This window comes from Dendrobates tinctorius, unplaced genomic scaffold, assembly GCF_039654945.1.
Source record: "Dendrobates tinctorius isolate UK_male_01 unplaced genomic scaffold, ASM3965494v1 ptg000163l, whole genome shotgun sequence".
NCBI lineage: Eukaryota > Metazoa > Chordata > Amphibia > Anura > Dendrobatidae > Dendrobates > Dendrobates tinctorius.
Genome location: NW_027361830.1, coordinates 10,330,357 through 10,346,118, shown reverse-complemented (window position 1 = coordinate 10,346,118; position 15,762 = coordinate 10,330,357).

Here is a 15,762-nt window from a genome sequence, read left to right as displayed (position 1 = left end):
GGTATATAAAGTTAAACAGCTGAAAGTGATGGTGAAAGACAAAAAAACGTGTTCTGGAAGCTTGGGCAACCATACAGTGTAAACGCTTTTATCACTGGACGCCTCTCCTATTATCAACATATTGTTGTCAACAGTGCTACTTCTCACTTCTTTGAGTAAATTTGCAAAAAAGAGACATTTCTGTCAGTTGTAGAATCCTTCCTGGACAGGGTAGGCAATAACCACTGGGCCCCTAGTGATTGCCAGAATACTGATTGGAACTAGAAGAATAGGGTCCAGTACCATTGTGAATGTAGCGCAAGAGCACGTGTTCAACTTAAAGCACCACTCCAGCATTTTTTTTTCCATTTCAGCTTTGCAGTGGTGGCACTAATATCCCCCTAGTATTATATTTACCAGCCGCTGTTTCAGCTGTTCCAAGCACATCTCGGTTGCTAATCTGACACCTTGAGACTACAACGTCTGACTGACCAGATGGTGCTAGTGGCAGGGTAGGAGGCAATTTTGCATGCGCCATGGACAGGGGATTGGCTTCCACACCCAACAGCGGAAGAAGCAGTGGTGTCACATGCAGACACTGTTCCTGGACCCTGTGGTTCGGCCCACAAAGTTCGGTGTTTTGCTGCCATGTCCCTGATAATGCTGTTGGTGGTCAGGCTGGTAGTTTTTCTACCCTTGCTGATGCTTTTCTAGCAGGTGGTGCAAATGGCCTTTTTTGGGGTTATCGACAGAGTCTTTAATAAACAACCAAGGGTGGTTGTTAATGGCATATTCTCTAACTGGGTCGCTGTGACCAGTGGGGTACCGCACGGGTGAGTGTTGGGACCTATTCTCTTCAACATATTTATTAAAGATCATGTAGACGGTTTACACAGTAAAATATCGATATTTGCAGATGTTACAAAACTATGTAAAGCAGTCAATACAAGAGAATATAGTATTCTGCTACAGATGGATCTGGATTAGTTGGAAACTTGGGCCGAAAGGTGGCAAATGCGGTTTAACAATGATAAATGTAAGGTTATACACATGGGAAAAAGGAATCAATATCACCATTACACACTGAACGGGAAACCACTGGGTAAATCTGACATGGAGAAGGACTTGGGGATGTTAATGATAAACTTACCTGGAGCAGCCAGTGCCAGGCAGCTGATGCCAAGGAAAACAGGATCATTGGGTGCATTAAAAAAGGTCTGGATACACATGATGAGAGCATTATACTGCTTCTGTACAAATCCCTGGTTAGAATGCACATGGAGTACTGTGTACAGTGTTGGGCACCGGTACTCAGGAAGAATATAATGGAGCTAGAGCGAGTACAAAGGAGGGCAACAAAATGAATAAAGGGGTATGGGGAAGCTACAATACCCAAAGATATTAGCAAAATTAGGATTATTTAGTCTAGAAAAATATGACTCATGGGCGATCTAATAAGCATGTTTAAGTATATAAGGGGACAATACAAATATCTCTCCAAGGATCTGTTTATACCAAGGAAGGTGACAGTAACAAGGGGAAATTCTATGCATCTGGGGGAGAGAAATTTTTTCCACCAACATACAAGAGGATTCTTTGCTGTTAGGGCAGTGAGAATCTGGAATTCCTTGCCTGAGGAGGTGGTGAAGGCGAAGACAGTCGAGGAGTTCAAGAGAAGCCTGGATGTCTAACAGTATTGTATCTTACAGTTATTAGGTTATTTAGAAGGACGTAGATCTGGGGATATATTCTGATGGAATATAGGCTGAACTGAATGGACAAATGTCTTTTTTCAGCCTTGCTAACTATCCTACTGGGTCGCTCTCCCAGGGCTGTGGGGTGCTCGGTACCGGGCCGGTGTCAGTGGGATGTGTTACAGCAGCGGTGACCCGGACCGTGGCCCCGAGCGCCCAAGTAATAGAAAGATGTTGTGATGAACAGCTCACTGCTGCAACCAATATGTGATGAACAGGGGTCCCGCTGCCACCAAAACGTGATGGACAGCGGACCCTGTGTCACCAATATGTCACAATCCCACCACTGACACTGGTGTATCAGCGAACGGAGGGACGCGACACACTGCCGGCACACGGCTATCACAGGCACAGTGGGGGCTTATCTTAGTTATCCCACCACCGGCACCACATGACAAAAATACAGTAAGCTAACCTTGCTCTTACAATTTACCATAGGGGGGTATTTTAGATGCCCCACCACTGCTAACAACCTTCCAAGAACTGCGGGGATTTATGTATATCCCAACTTCTCAGTTCCACTTTGGAACTCACAGCTCTCCGGCGCCCCCCTTACCCTCAGGTCAGTCAGGGAACTGCACCTAGGATAATTAGTCACCGGATGGGCTGCTTGTTGTGCACGGGCTGCTAGACAACCGCAGTAAGGGAAATATCAATGCTGTGGCTGCAGTCCCTCATTCAGCAATATAAGTCCCTTCTGTACTGCCAGCTAGTCTCGGCAGCCGCGCACACCACGCTGTCACCAGCCACGCTTTTCTTAATTCACAGAGTTAAATTAAGAGGGTCCGTGGCAAACCCCTGAAATCAGTAGCGATTATCTAAAAGAGGCGCATAGTTCGTTTCCTAGAGCATGAAGACAGACTAAATAATTTTATCATTTATTCACCAAAAAGGGCAGTGATTATAAAGATAAAAATTGCTATAAAGTTGAGACAGTACATATGTACAAATGCAAATATAAAACAAAGTGGATTTAAGAAGAAAGTACACTTACATGTGATCAGTTGGTGTTAGGCAACCCATGTGGCTCAGGGGATGGGCGGCCAAACATCCCAAGACATGGGGTAGGTCTGTTCAGCATCAGAGCTCCAGCTTAACTGACTGGAATTTGCTAGGGGATAACTATAGACTTGGGTCTGTGACCTCATGAAATGGGCGGTCTGGAGAGGTCCCACCTCCCTCTCTCCAAGTTATGATTTGGCTACAAAACTATGAATAACTATATCTTAATGGGTGAAGCTCGTATGAACTCACCAAGGGTATCATATTTCCCAGGGTAACGAGCCCAACAAGAAAACATCAAGAATGCACTAGATAGGATGCTCCATTTGGGAGCCATCCATATCTCCATTTCTAGAAGTCCGAGAATTGTGAAACTTAGGGGCTTAGAAAGCTGGTTTCATGCCCTTCACAGAAATGTGGGTTTTATATCTCTGAGGTGTATGGTTTTTGCCATGCGGTCTCTTATAGTTTTATTCAGCCACATGGTCTTAAACAAAGGAGCATTCTTTTTCACTCAGTTTAATTAACATCCCTTGCGGGGGAAGAATTCCTACACTGAGGCTTCCAGAGGAAATGGACGGTTTCATGTTACCAAAAGCATAGCGTTGATAAGGAGGGGGGATGCTGCTGTGTGACAAGGCGATTTTCTGGAAAGAATTGAGGATTCTAGAAAGTTCTACCTACATTACACCTCCCCCTATAGAGGGCGCTATGGAGGCATTACCTGTCGGTAATCGGCTATGCGCACCTCAGCGGGTTCGCCCCGGCGGGACAACCCATCGGCATTACCATGTTCACTGCCCTTTTTGTGTTGTACCGTAAAATCGTACTGTTGAAGGGCAAGGCTCCAGCGGAGGAACCTTCCATTGGTTCCGGACACTGTGTGCAACCAGCTCAGAGGGTTGTGGTCGGTTACCACCGTGAAGGTGCGCCCGTACAGGTAGGGCTGCAAACGTTGCAGTGCCCACACCATGGACAGACACTCCTTCTTGATGGTCGAGTATGCCACTTCCCTCGGCAAAAGTTTCCTGCTCAGGTACAACACGGGGTGCTCCTGGTTGCCCGAGTCGACCTGGCTGAGCACAGCACTGAGGCCAAACTCGCTGGCGTCGGTCTGTACCAGAAACGGGCGACTGCTGTTGACTGCTCTCAACACTGGAGAGCTGCACAGGGCTGTTTTCAAAGCTTGGAAAGCCGTCTCACAGTCATCTGTGCAGTTGACTGTTTGGGGTAGCCTCTGCTTGGTGAGGTCAGTCAAGGGTTTGCAAGGGCGCTATAGTCCTGCACGAACCGCCTATAGTACCCTGCAGTGCCCAAGAAGGACTTCACCTGTTTCTTGGTCCTGGGGGTGGGCCAGGACGTAATTGCGTCCACCTTTTCTGGCTCCGGACTTATGGAACCCCCGCCTACATGGTGCCCCGGGTAGTGGACCTCTCTCATGCCCATCTGGCACTTTCCCGGCTTGATTGTCAGGCCTGTCTGGTGAAGACGCTTGAGCACCTCCTGGAGATGCTGAAGGTGTTCCTCCCAGGTGGAACTGAAGATGGCGATGTCGTCCAAGTACGCCACTGCGTACTCCTCCAGTCCCCGAAGCAGGTGGTTGACCATCAGCTGGAAAGTGGCAGGGGCATTTTTCATGCCGAAGGGCATGACTGTTGACTTGTACAGTCCAAAGGGGGTGATAAAGGTGGATTTCTCCTGCGCCTCAGGGCTCAGGGGAATCTGCCAGTATCCCCGATTCAAATCCATGATGGATATGTACTTTGCTTTCGCCAACCGCTCAAGCAGGTCCTCGATGCGCGGCATCGGGTGGGCATCAGAGGTTATGATGGCGTTGAGCCCCATGTAGTCCACGCAGAACCGGGTGGTTCGATCCTTTTTAGGCATGAGGACTACAGGTGAAGCCCACGTGCTTTTTGACCGTCGAATCACCCCCAGCCTTAACATCTCATCGATCTCTTGGTGCATGACTTGTTGCACCACCTCAGAGATCCGATAAGGTGTTCACCGTAGTGGGGCGTGATTCCCGTGTCCACCTCATGAACCGCTAACTCCGTCCTCCCAGGTCAGTTGGTGAACACGGCCCGGAAGGGTTCCAGGGCTTCCACCAACTGCGACCGCTGGGATACGGTTAGCAAACCACTTATCTCCATGTCCTCAATGGACCCATTGGCCTTGGCTTGGGCCAGCATGTCCAGGAGGGGATCTTCCTCCCCATCCTCGGGCAGGTTGCAGACCGGTAGGACACAAGCTTCACGTTCGTGGTGCGCCTTCAGTATGTTGACGTGAAAGGCCTTGCGCCTACCCCGAGCATGGTCAAGCGTGACCACCTAGGTGACCGGGTTGAGCTGTTGGTGGATGACGTATGGGCCTTCCCAGGCTGCCTGAAGCTTATCCATTGGTACGGAGACCAGCACCCACACCTTTTGACCCACCTGGTAGGTCCGCTCCCGGGTGTTCTGGTCGTACCAGTGCTTCTGGTCAGCCTGAGCCTGCATCATGTTGTCATGCACCAACTGCGTCAAGGTCTGCATCTTGTCACGGAAGCGCATGACATAATCCATGATGGACACTTCTGTGGGGTTTGGCTCATCTTCCCAGGATTCTCTTATCAACCCAAGGGGTCCCCGGACTCGCCTGCCATACAGGAGCTCGAAGGGGGAGAACCCGGTCGAGGCCTGCGGAACTTCTCTGTAAGCGAACAGCAGGTGTGGGAGGTACCGCTCCCAGTCGCACCCTTTGGATCTCAACCAGCATGCAGAGCATCTGTTTGAGGGTACCGATGAAGCGTTCACACAAACCATTAGTCTGTGGGTGATACGCACTCGATACCAGGTGCTTCACCTGAATTTTCTCACAGAGAGCCTTCATTAGGCGAGATATGAATTGAGTCCCTTGATCGGTAAGCATCTCCCTGGGAAATCCTACCCTTGAAAAGATGGTCACCAGTGCATCAGCCACCTTATCTGCCCTGGTTGAAGACAGAGCTACTGCCTCTGGGTACCGGGTAGCGTAGTCTACCACGGTGAGAATGTATCGCTTTCCAGAGCTGCTGGGGACGGCCAGCGGGCCTACAATGTCCACCGCGATTCTCTGGAAAGGCTCCTCTATCACCAGCAAAGGAATAAGGGGAGCCTTAAGAGCAGGCCCCGCCTTACCCACTTTTTGACAGGTGGCACAGGAGCGGCAGTAGGTCGTGACATGTGTCCCCATCTTGTGCTAATAGAAGTGTTGAGACAGCCTTTATTTTGCTAATCCCCAAGTGTCCAGCAAGTGGAATCTCATGGGCAATCCGCAACAACTCAGTTCTGAACTGTAGGTGGATGACTAGCTGTCTTTCCCTCAACCACTCCTTTTGAGGATCTCCGGGTACTGTCTCCCTGTACAACCTTCCTCGTTCCCAGAACACCCTCTCCTTATCAGGCTCGGAGGTGGGCGTCTCGGACGAGGTGTCTCAATTTCTTCAGGCTGGCATCTGAGTGCAGAGCAGCCTGGAACTCCTTGCTGGAGGCTGCCAGAAGTGACGTCAGGGTTCCTTCCTTATTGGGACCCTCTGGAACCGGCTCTGGGGTCACCTCTGGTTCAGTCTCTCCTGTAGCAGAAGAGGGTCCAGAAGACAGGGCGCTACCTGCGATCTGGGCACTCTGACTGCGTGTGACAGCTGCTATGTATGCTGTTTCGCTGGGGATTTCTACAGACCCACCAATTGGCGCTGCCATGGGCTCTACCTCCCCATCCACCCCCAACACTTCAGGAGCAGTGCTACTTATGGGCCAGTTACCTTCCTCGGTGGCACTGGTCAGCTGCATGGCATTACCTTCCTCATGGTCCCCATGCACCTCCCCATTTCCTTGAGCACCGTTGCTTGCTCCTGCCAGGGGTTCCTCAGCCGTCTCACTCCGCAGAGTGACTGGGCTGAGCACTTCGGTACCTATGGACACATCTACCGTTTCAAAGAAAGGGTTAACAGGTTCAGTCGGCACAGATACATCATCATCATCATTATCACCATTCCTAGGAAAAGAATGGTTATCAGATTGCTTTGGTACATTCACATCACCATCAACATCATACCTGGGGAAAGAATGGTGGTTAGTTGCATCATTACTCATCAAGGCATTAGCAGGTAACACATTCAGTTTCCCATCATCATCACCAGGGTTAACGTTACCCTTATTATCAGATTGGGGAAGGGTGTCAGGGACATAGTATGCAACCATCTTACCCAAGTCAGTCCCCAATAAAACATTGGTGGGCAGGTTTTCAGACACTCCCACCTCCCTCAACCCGCTCCCAGCACCCCAATCAAGAAAAACCTTGGCCACTGGCAAGGGACAACGGGTGCCTCCAATCACGGTGACAGTCAGGGTTTTCCCCTCAACAAACTCTTCAGGGGCCGCCAGTCCAGGACAGATGAGGGTTCATTCAGCCCCGGTGTCCTTGAGGCCTGTAGCAAGATGGGAACCCACCTGAACAGGTTGAACGTTGTCGTCAAACCTCCCAACCACACCTCCCACCAAAAGGACAGAGGCGTTGGGCCCAGAGGCCTTGGCTGGGGGGTTCTTCATCATTTCCAGATAGGCGTGACGGAAGTGACCAGCCCAATTGCAGGTGAAACACAGGTGACTGTCAGTAGTAGGCCTGGTGTTGGCAACAGGGACAGGACCTCCGGAGGGACGGCTAGCTGGGGCACTGGGGTTGGTTTCAGGCTTACCTCCTCTAAAGCTGGTGGTGACTGGCCTCCGCGTCTCTGGCCTCTGGTTGACCTCGCAGTTGTCGGCGATCTGCGCCGCTTTGTCCGCATTCGGTGGTTCGCGGTCCAAGATGAACTGTCGGACCTCAGCTGGGCAGAGATGCAGGAACTGGTCTTTGATCATCAGGTCCCATAGCTGCTCAAAGGAATCAACGGACAGTCCATGATCCACTGGTGAAAGTGGGTCCTGAGTCCTTGCACCACATCACTATAGCTATCGTGTGGGCCACGTTGGAGGCTCCGGAACTTCTTTCGGTATACCTCAGGTGTCAGCCGGTATTTGGCGATCACAGCCTGCTTGATGGCATCATAGTCATCATCATGCGCTTGCGGAAGAGAAGCATACGCCTCCAGGGCTTTGCCTTTTAGCCCTGGGGTCAAGTACCTGGCCCATTGGTCAGGAGGCAGACGGTACTGTCTGCAGGCTTTCTCAAAGGCTCGCAGAAACGTGTCCAAGTCCCTGTCCTTTTCCATCACGGGAAAATGCTCTGGCCGGGGTTTAGGGCTCTGGATGCTGCTGGGCTCACTGCTTCGAGCTGTGGGGGCATTCCCCCCATTGGAGCATCTCCGGCTCATGGGACCTCTGCGACTGGCGCTCTACTCTCTCAGCCTCTCTTTCGGCTTGGGCCTCCTGCCGGTATAGCTGGATCAGCTGCAGATGCCCCACATGGTCTTCGGCAGAGAGTTGCTGTAGGGCCAATTGCAAATAGGGGTCCAGGACTTCCCGGCTGCCGGTCTGCACCATCTGGACCCCTGCGGCTGCACCATCGGCACTGGCGCTGCCTTCTGCGACCTGGCTCTCATCCCATTGCACTAAAGCCATGACCAACTGGGCTTTGGTCTTGTCGGAGACATCAATCTGCTTTGACATGCACAGGGACCTCAGGGTGTCCTTATTGAGCTGCTTATAATAAGATTCTCCCTGCGTAGCCATGGTTGCCAAATAAAAGATAGAAAAGAAAAATGGAGAGAAAGGGAGGGAATACTTGCAAGTACACAAAAATGTCTCAAGACTAGTAACCACTGAGTCTGTTCTCCAAAACCTATGACGCAGGATTCCCGCAGGAACCGTGCAGGTTTTTAGTGAGAGGAATGATTGCTCAAACCAAATCACTAATGCTCTAGGATTATCCCACCGCTGCCACCAATATGTGATGAACAGCCCACCGCTGCCAGCAATATGTGACGAACGGGGGTCCTGCTGCCACCAAAACGCGACGGACAGCAGACCCTGTATCACCAATCTGTCACAATCCCACCACTGAGACGGGTGTATCAGCGGACGGAGGGACGCGACACACTGCCGGCACACGGCTATCACCGGCACAGTGGGGGATTATCTTAGTTATCCCACCACCGGCACCACGTGACAAAAATTCAGCAAGCTAACCTTGCTCTAACAATTTACCGCAGGGGGGTATTTTGGATGCCCCACCACTGCTAACAACCTTCCAAGAACTGCGGGGATTTATGTATATCCCAACTTCTCAGTTCCACTTTGGAACTCGCAGCTCTCCGGTGCCCCCTTTACCCTCAGGTCAGTCAGGGAACTGCACCTAGGATAATTAGTCACCGGACGGGCTGCTTGTTGTGCACGGGCCGCTAGACTACCGCAGTAAGGGAATTATCAATGCTGTGGCCGAAGCCCCTCATTCAGCAATATAACTCCCTTCTGTACTGCCAGCTAGTCTCGCCAGCCACGCACACCACGCTGTCACCAGCCACGCTTTTCTTAATTCACAGAGTTAAATTAAGAGGGTCCATGGCAAACCCCTGAAATCAGTAGCGATTATCTAAAAGAGGCGCATAGTTCGTTTCCTAGAGCATGAAGACAGACTAAATAATTTTATCATTTTTTCCCCAAAAAGGGCAGTGATTATACAGATAAAAATTGCTATAAAGTTGAGACATTACATATGTACAAATACAAATATAAAACAAAGTGGATGAAAGAAGAAAGTACACTTACATGTGGTCAGTTGGTGTTAGGCAACCCATGTGGCTCGGGGGATGGGCGGCCAAACATCCCAAGACATGGGGTAGGTCTGATCAGCATCAGAACTCCAGCTTAACTGACTGGAATTTGCTAGGGGATAACTATAGACTTGGGTCTGTGAACCTCATGAAATGGGCGGTCTGGAGAGGTCCCACCTCCCTCTCTCCAAGTTATAATTTGGCTACAAAACTTAGAATAACTATATCTTAATGGGTGAAGCTCGTATGAACTCACCAAGGGTATCATATTTCCCAGGGTAACGAACCCAACAAGAAAACATCAATAATGCACTTGTTAGGGTGCTCCATTTGGGAGCCATCCATATCTCCATTTCTAGAAGTCCGAGAATCGTGAAACTTAGGGGCTTAGAAAGCTGGTTTTGTGCCCTTCGCAGAAATTTGGGTTTTATTTCTCTGAGGTGTATGGTTTTTGCAATGCGGCCTCTTATAATTTTATTCAGCCACATGGTCTTAAACAAAGGAGCATTCTTTTTCACTCAGCTTAATTAACATCCCTTGCAGGGGTAGGGGGGGATAATTCCTACACTGAGGCTTCCAGAGGAAATGGACAGTTTCATGTTACCAAAAGCATAGAGTTGATAAGGAGGGGGGATGCTGCTGTGTGACAAGGCGATTTTCTGGAAAGAATTGAGGATTCTAGAAAGTGCTACCTACATTACAGATGTGAATGGTGGAATGTAGTTAGATGAATAGTTCGTGACGCCACCTGTGGTGCTCGGCAAGGGAGGTGTTAAGCCGACGCTGCATGCAGATCCGCTGGGACTGATGGTATGGTGCAGCAAAGATGTAAAAACTCCCCACAGGTGAAGCTATAGTTCCAGGGCAGTGTAGATGTGGTCGGCATGGGGATGTAGCGGTGCCGGAAAGGTAGGAAGCAGACAAGACACAGCGGGGTGCAATTTCTGTCCTGATTACAGATGGTATTGGAGCAGGCTAGCCTGGAAGCAATTCAGGGATTCTCTCTCAGCAAATGGGTTGTGCAGTCTCCTTACTAGCGCTTATTCGAATGAAGTACTCCCAGTACTGAGCTACACTGGAGTTCCTCCGGACAGATGTTCTCAAGAACCTCACTTGCACGGCAGACAGCCGTAGCCTCTCTCGGGGACTCCTCTCTCCTGAGTCCCGGCTCACTATCCAAGCTGCTGTTGTGCCCTCAGTCTTAGATGGGAGTAGGGCATTTACAGCCTCCTACTCCTCTGGTGTCTGTTGCAGGACCGTTAGTATCCATACAACCGTGGAGACCAGGCTCCAGTTCATGCGCTCTCACGGGAGATGAGCTCTTCCTCTCAGCTCTATCTCAGCGCTCCTTCCACACGTCTGCACACTTCACCCTCCGCAGACTAACTACCCCTCCTCTCGGCCCTCAGAGAGCACTCCTCCTCTTAATTCCGGTTCAGAGTTCCCCCTGCTGGCCTGGAGTGGAACTGTGTTGTATGCATAGATTGACTGCGAGAGAGACCCATCATTGCCTCCAAGCCTGGCATTACCCTCCCCTGGAGGAAGGCAAAGCCACTGTGGCGACCATACTCCTGGGGGCGCCACACTACTATGTTACCAAACTTGGGAAGACCTAACAGTTGGACTGGCAACTTCCGTCATGTTGCTGTTACGGAGAACGGTTGCCCACCGTCTGTCTGTGGCCACCACACTGCTTTTTCCTACAGCTCCCTTCCCTTGTGTGCTGTTGTCCTTGGTCTGCATGTCCTCCTGCTAACTTGGGCCAATTACCATATCATCCACCACCTCGTCCTCTGCTTCTGCACCCTGGTCCTCCTACTGAATTTCTGGCAATTGTGTCTCATCATCGTCCACCTCTTGTGACACTTTCCCACCGTCGCTTTTGTGTTACCGTGGCTGCTCAAATATTTGGGCATCACTGCATGCGATCTCATCTTGCCCCGCTTCAAGTGGACTGGGCGAGAGGCCCAAATCTATAAATGGAAAAGTGAGCAGCTCTTCGGAGTGTCCAAGTTTGGGATCAGTTGTCTCCGGGCACTCGGCATGGTGAGAGGAAGGAGGATCAGGGTGAGGAATATGCGGTCCAGACTCACGACTACTCAGACTTGACTGTGGAAGACATTGTGGTGGTGGTGGTGGTGGTGGTAGCGACAAAGTGACTGGAAGCCTTATCCGCTATCCAACCAACAACCTTTTGACACTGATATGGATTCAATAGTGATGTACTGCTGCAGTCCCCTAGTAAATGGGACAGGAAGGTTGGGCGAGAAGATGAGGGTGTTTGTTGTGGCCCAATTTCAGCTTGCCCACGGTCTCTGCATGCACCACCACCATCACGTCCACTTCCCCATCCCTTGCCACGAGCCTTGCCCATTTTAAATGGAGCATAATATTTTCTTTTCCAAAGATTTTATTCTTTTAAACAATGGGGAGAGGGGAAGATGGGGGGGGAGGAATGGGAAGAGAAGGAAAGATAAGGGGAAGTAGGGAAATTACAAGTTGACATCATGTACAGAAAATGCAAAACATGCATTAATGATGTCATTTTACAAACGTATCTTGCCAATGCCTAAATATGTAGAATACAAGATTGTACAATAGAATAATAGCAATAAAGAACATAAAAACACACAAATGAGTATAATGAGTGTCATTACAGATCTAACCCTATGTCAAATAGTAGATACAAGATCAGTTATGTCAGAGGCAAAACTAAAACATCTTTTCTTATATCGAGATTACTAAGTGATAAAGGATTCATTCAAGTAATAGGAGTAGGGAAAGTTTGGTCCCATTTAGACCATTTCCTGTAGAAGTTACTGAATTGGTCATTAGCCAATGCGAAATGCAACTCATGGGATCTATGTTGTGCGATCAACTGTAAGATATCATCAACTTTGGGGAGAAAACGGTTCTTCCAATGGAATGCAATGGAATTTTTTACCACAAGACAAACATGGATGACTATATCTTTTAAGGCAGGGTCCAATTCCTCTAGATTAAGGGAGAGTAGGGCCGAATGAGGTGTGAGGGTTGTGGTTTTGCCTGTAAGTTTGCTAATGATGCGGGAGGAGATCTGCGACCACAAGATACTAACCGTTGGGCAACTCCAGAAAACATGTAGGATGTCTCCCTTCTGACCGCAGTCCCTCCATATAGAGGCAAGTTCGTAGTCCCAATATGGGCAAGTCTATTGGGGGTATAGTACCAACATGATACAACCTTAAAATGGGTCTCCTGCAATGACATGGAGAGTACGGAGTGATATGATAAAGAGAGAGAGTCCTCCCAGTCTTCTACAGTGAAGGAAGAGTTTAAGTCTTTCTCCCAACTCAGCATTGAAGGGCTTTTTGTCAAGGCCGTATCTTGGTTGTAGCTATCATAAACAAAGCCATGACTCCAGAAAATACGATGACCACAATTATTTAGTATTTTTATGGATGACTCAGTGAAGTTTAGTTTCTTGTCGAGAAATATTTTTATATTATCCTTAAGAGTAAGGTATTCGAGAAACAGGGACGAGGAGATATTATATGTAGTTTTTAGTGTTTGAAAGGATAAAAATTCCGTCCCGTTAAAAATGTCTTCTAAGTTTGATATTTTTAAATCTGCCCAGATGGGGGATAATGAATGGTTAGTCATAGAGTAAATGAGTGTTAGGGGTAGTTTCTTAAGGATGGTCGTTTTATGGGATCCTCTCTTTGGTTTAGAGATCTTAAACCAGGCGAGTGCAACAGCTTGAAAGATTGGATGAGCAACAGAGTTTGGAAGGTTGTTAGCTATGGCATTATAGATTATGGATCTAGGGTGCTTACTGTTATTAAGTGTAGACTCTAAGTCAAGCCAAGCCGGGGGATCTGAATCTATTAACCAATGGGCACTTTGTTTAAGTAACAAAGAATGATAGTGGGCTGTGATGTTAGGGATGCTTATACCTCCATTCAATCTTTTCTTAAATAAGGTTTGAGTGGCCGTTCTGGGCTTCTTATAGCCCCAAATGAAAGAATTAATCTGTGCCTGTAAGTTAGAAAGATGGATAGAAGGGATAGGGAGTGGTATACACCTTAAAATGTATAATATTTTTGGCAAAGTAAAAAGCTTTATTGTAAGGATCCTTCCCCACCATGATAGAGATCTATCCCTGAAAATCAGGCAATCCTTATTTATTAATTCAGATAGTTTTTTAAGGTTGGATTTAACTAACCCAGTGAGGTTACTGTTCACCGTGATTCCCAAATAAGCAAATTCCTTGTCACACCAGTTAAGAGAGGTTATAGTTTTAATACATCTGGTTTGGTCCTTACTGATGTTTAACGGGAGAATGTTAGACTTGCGTTCATTGATTTTAAAATTGGACAATGATGAGAATTTGTTAATTTCTGAGAGAGCCTCAGGGATGGAGATCTCGGGTTTGGTTAAAGTTAGGATAACATCATCAGCAAAAAGACTAATCTTATGATGGCGATTTAAGGTGTTTAATCCTACTATTTTGGGTTTTTTTCTGATCTGTTCGACCAGAGGTTTCATAGCTAAATTAAATAGAATGGGGGAGAGGGGGCAGCCTTGTCTAGTGCCATTTGATATGGTAAGTGGCTCTGAGACATGGTTGTTACAAATTACACTGGCTCTTGGGTCTGAATATAGGGCCATGATGGAGGATGTCAGATTATCATCGAACCCAAATTTTTTGAGTGTCTGCTTGAGAAAACACCAACTAAGTCTGTCGAATGCTTTCTCGGCATCGAGTGACAACAGAGCCATGGGTATTTTCGAAGAGTTAGCCCATTTTATGGTATTGATGATTCGCCTTGTTGCATCGGCTGGTTGTCTCCCTTTTGTAAAGCCCATCTGATCATTGCTTATCAGTTTAGGAATTATCAGACTTAGCCTATTCGCTATGATCTTAGAATACAACTTAATGTCTGTGTTAATTAGTGAAATAGGGCGGAAGTTCTCTATGGCTTCAGGATCCCCTTTCATTTTGGGGATGACCGAGATCGAAGCCATCAGCATTTCGGATGGAAAAGCTCCCTTTCCTGAGGCATAATTGAACATCTCGGTAAGGTGAGGGGAGAGAGAATTGTTGAAGGCTTTGTAATAGGCGTTGGTTAGTCCATCGGGACCTGGGGATTTGTGAAGATTAAGTTTCTTGATGGTGTCTTCAATTTCAATAGAAGTAAACGGGGCTGACAAGAACACTATATCATCGGACATCGGAAGATAAAGAAGGCATATTTATTGTTGATAGATAGTTATCAATTTTTTCTAGGTTTTGGGAAAGCGGCTTAGGGTCAGGGTTTAAATTATACTGCTTGGTTTAGAAGTTCGCAAATTCATTTGCTATTTCCTGGGGATGCGAAAGTTTAGAGCTACCATTAATCGAGTTAATTCTATTAATTTTATTATGAATTCTTTTGTTTTTGATTCGGTTGGCCATGTACCTCGTGGGTTTATTGAGAGACGTGTAATAGTTATACTTAGAAGATTTTACTATTGCTTCATAGGGGGAATTCAGCTGAGTCCTGAGTTCTTGTCTTAGTTTAGCAAGTTCTAATTTTAGGGTGGGAGATGGTGAGGCAAGGTTCACAATGGTACTTTCAAGTTTACGGATTGATAGTAGAGTGGCGTTAATTTTTTCTCTATTCTCTTTAATTTAGACGTAATGCTAATAATGACGCCTCTCACAACCGCCTTGTGAGCACACCAATTAGTGAATGGGTTTGTCACTTCAGTTCTATTCTCTCTAAAGAAGTTATCTAAAGCTTCCTGGATGACAGTCTTGTGGATTGGATTATGTAAAATGTTTGCACTACACTTCCAGAGTTTGGCATTCTTCAAGGGAGGACCCAATAAAAGTTTGCCAAAAACCGGAGCGTGGTCAGAAATGGTTCTGTTTCCAATGGAGATTTCCTTAAATCTAGTGAGAGAAAATACATTTGTAACAATCAAATCAATCCTGGATGCGGATTGATGCACCTCAGAGAAATGTGAATATTCCCTCGATGTGGAATTTAAACACCTGAAAGCATCCAGTAACTCATTTTTATCTAACCATGCATTGAGGTTATCATGATTAGGTCTTGAGCTTGAAGAAGAATCCATAATATTGTTGGGAGTGATGTTGAAGTCACCTAAAAGGAATAAATCACCTCTTTTCACAATGGACACCTTTTTCATGACTTTGTTGAGGAATGACACTTGATCTCGGTTAGGAGCATAGATATTGACCAGTGTACATACCTGATCATTCAGTCTGCACACCAAGATATGGAATCTACCCCCCTCGTCCTTGTGTTCCTC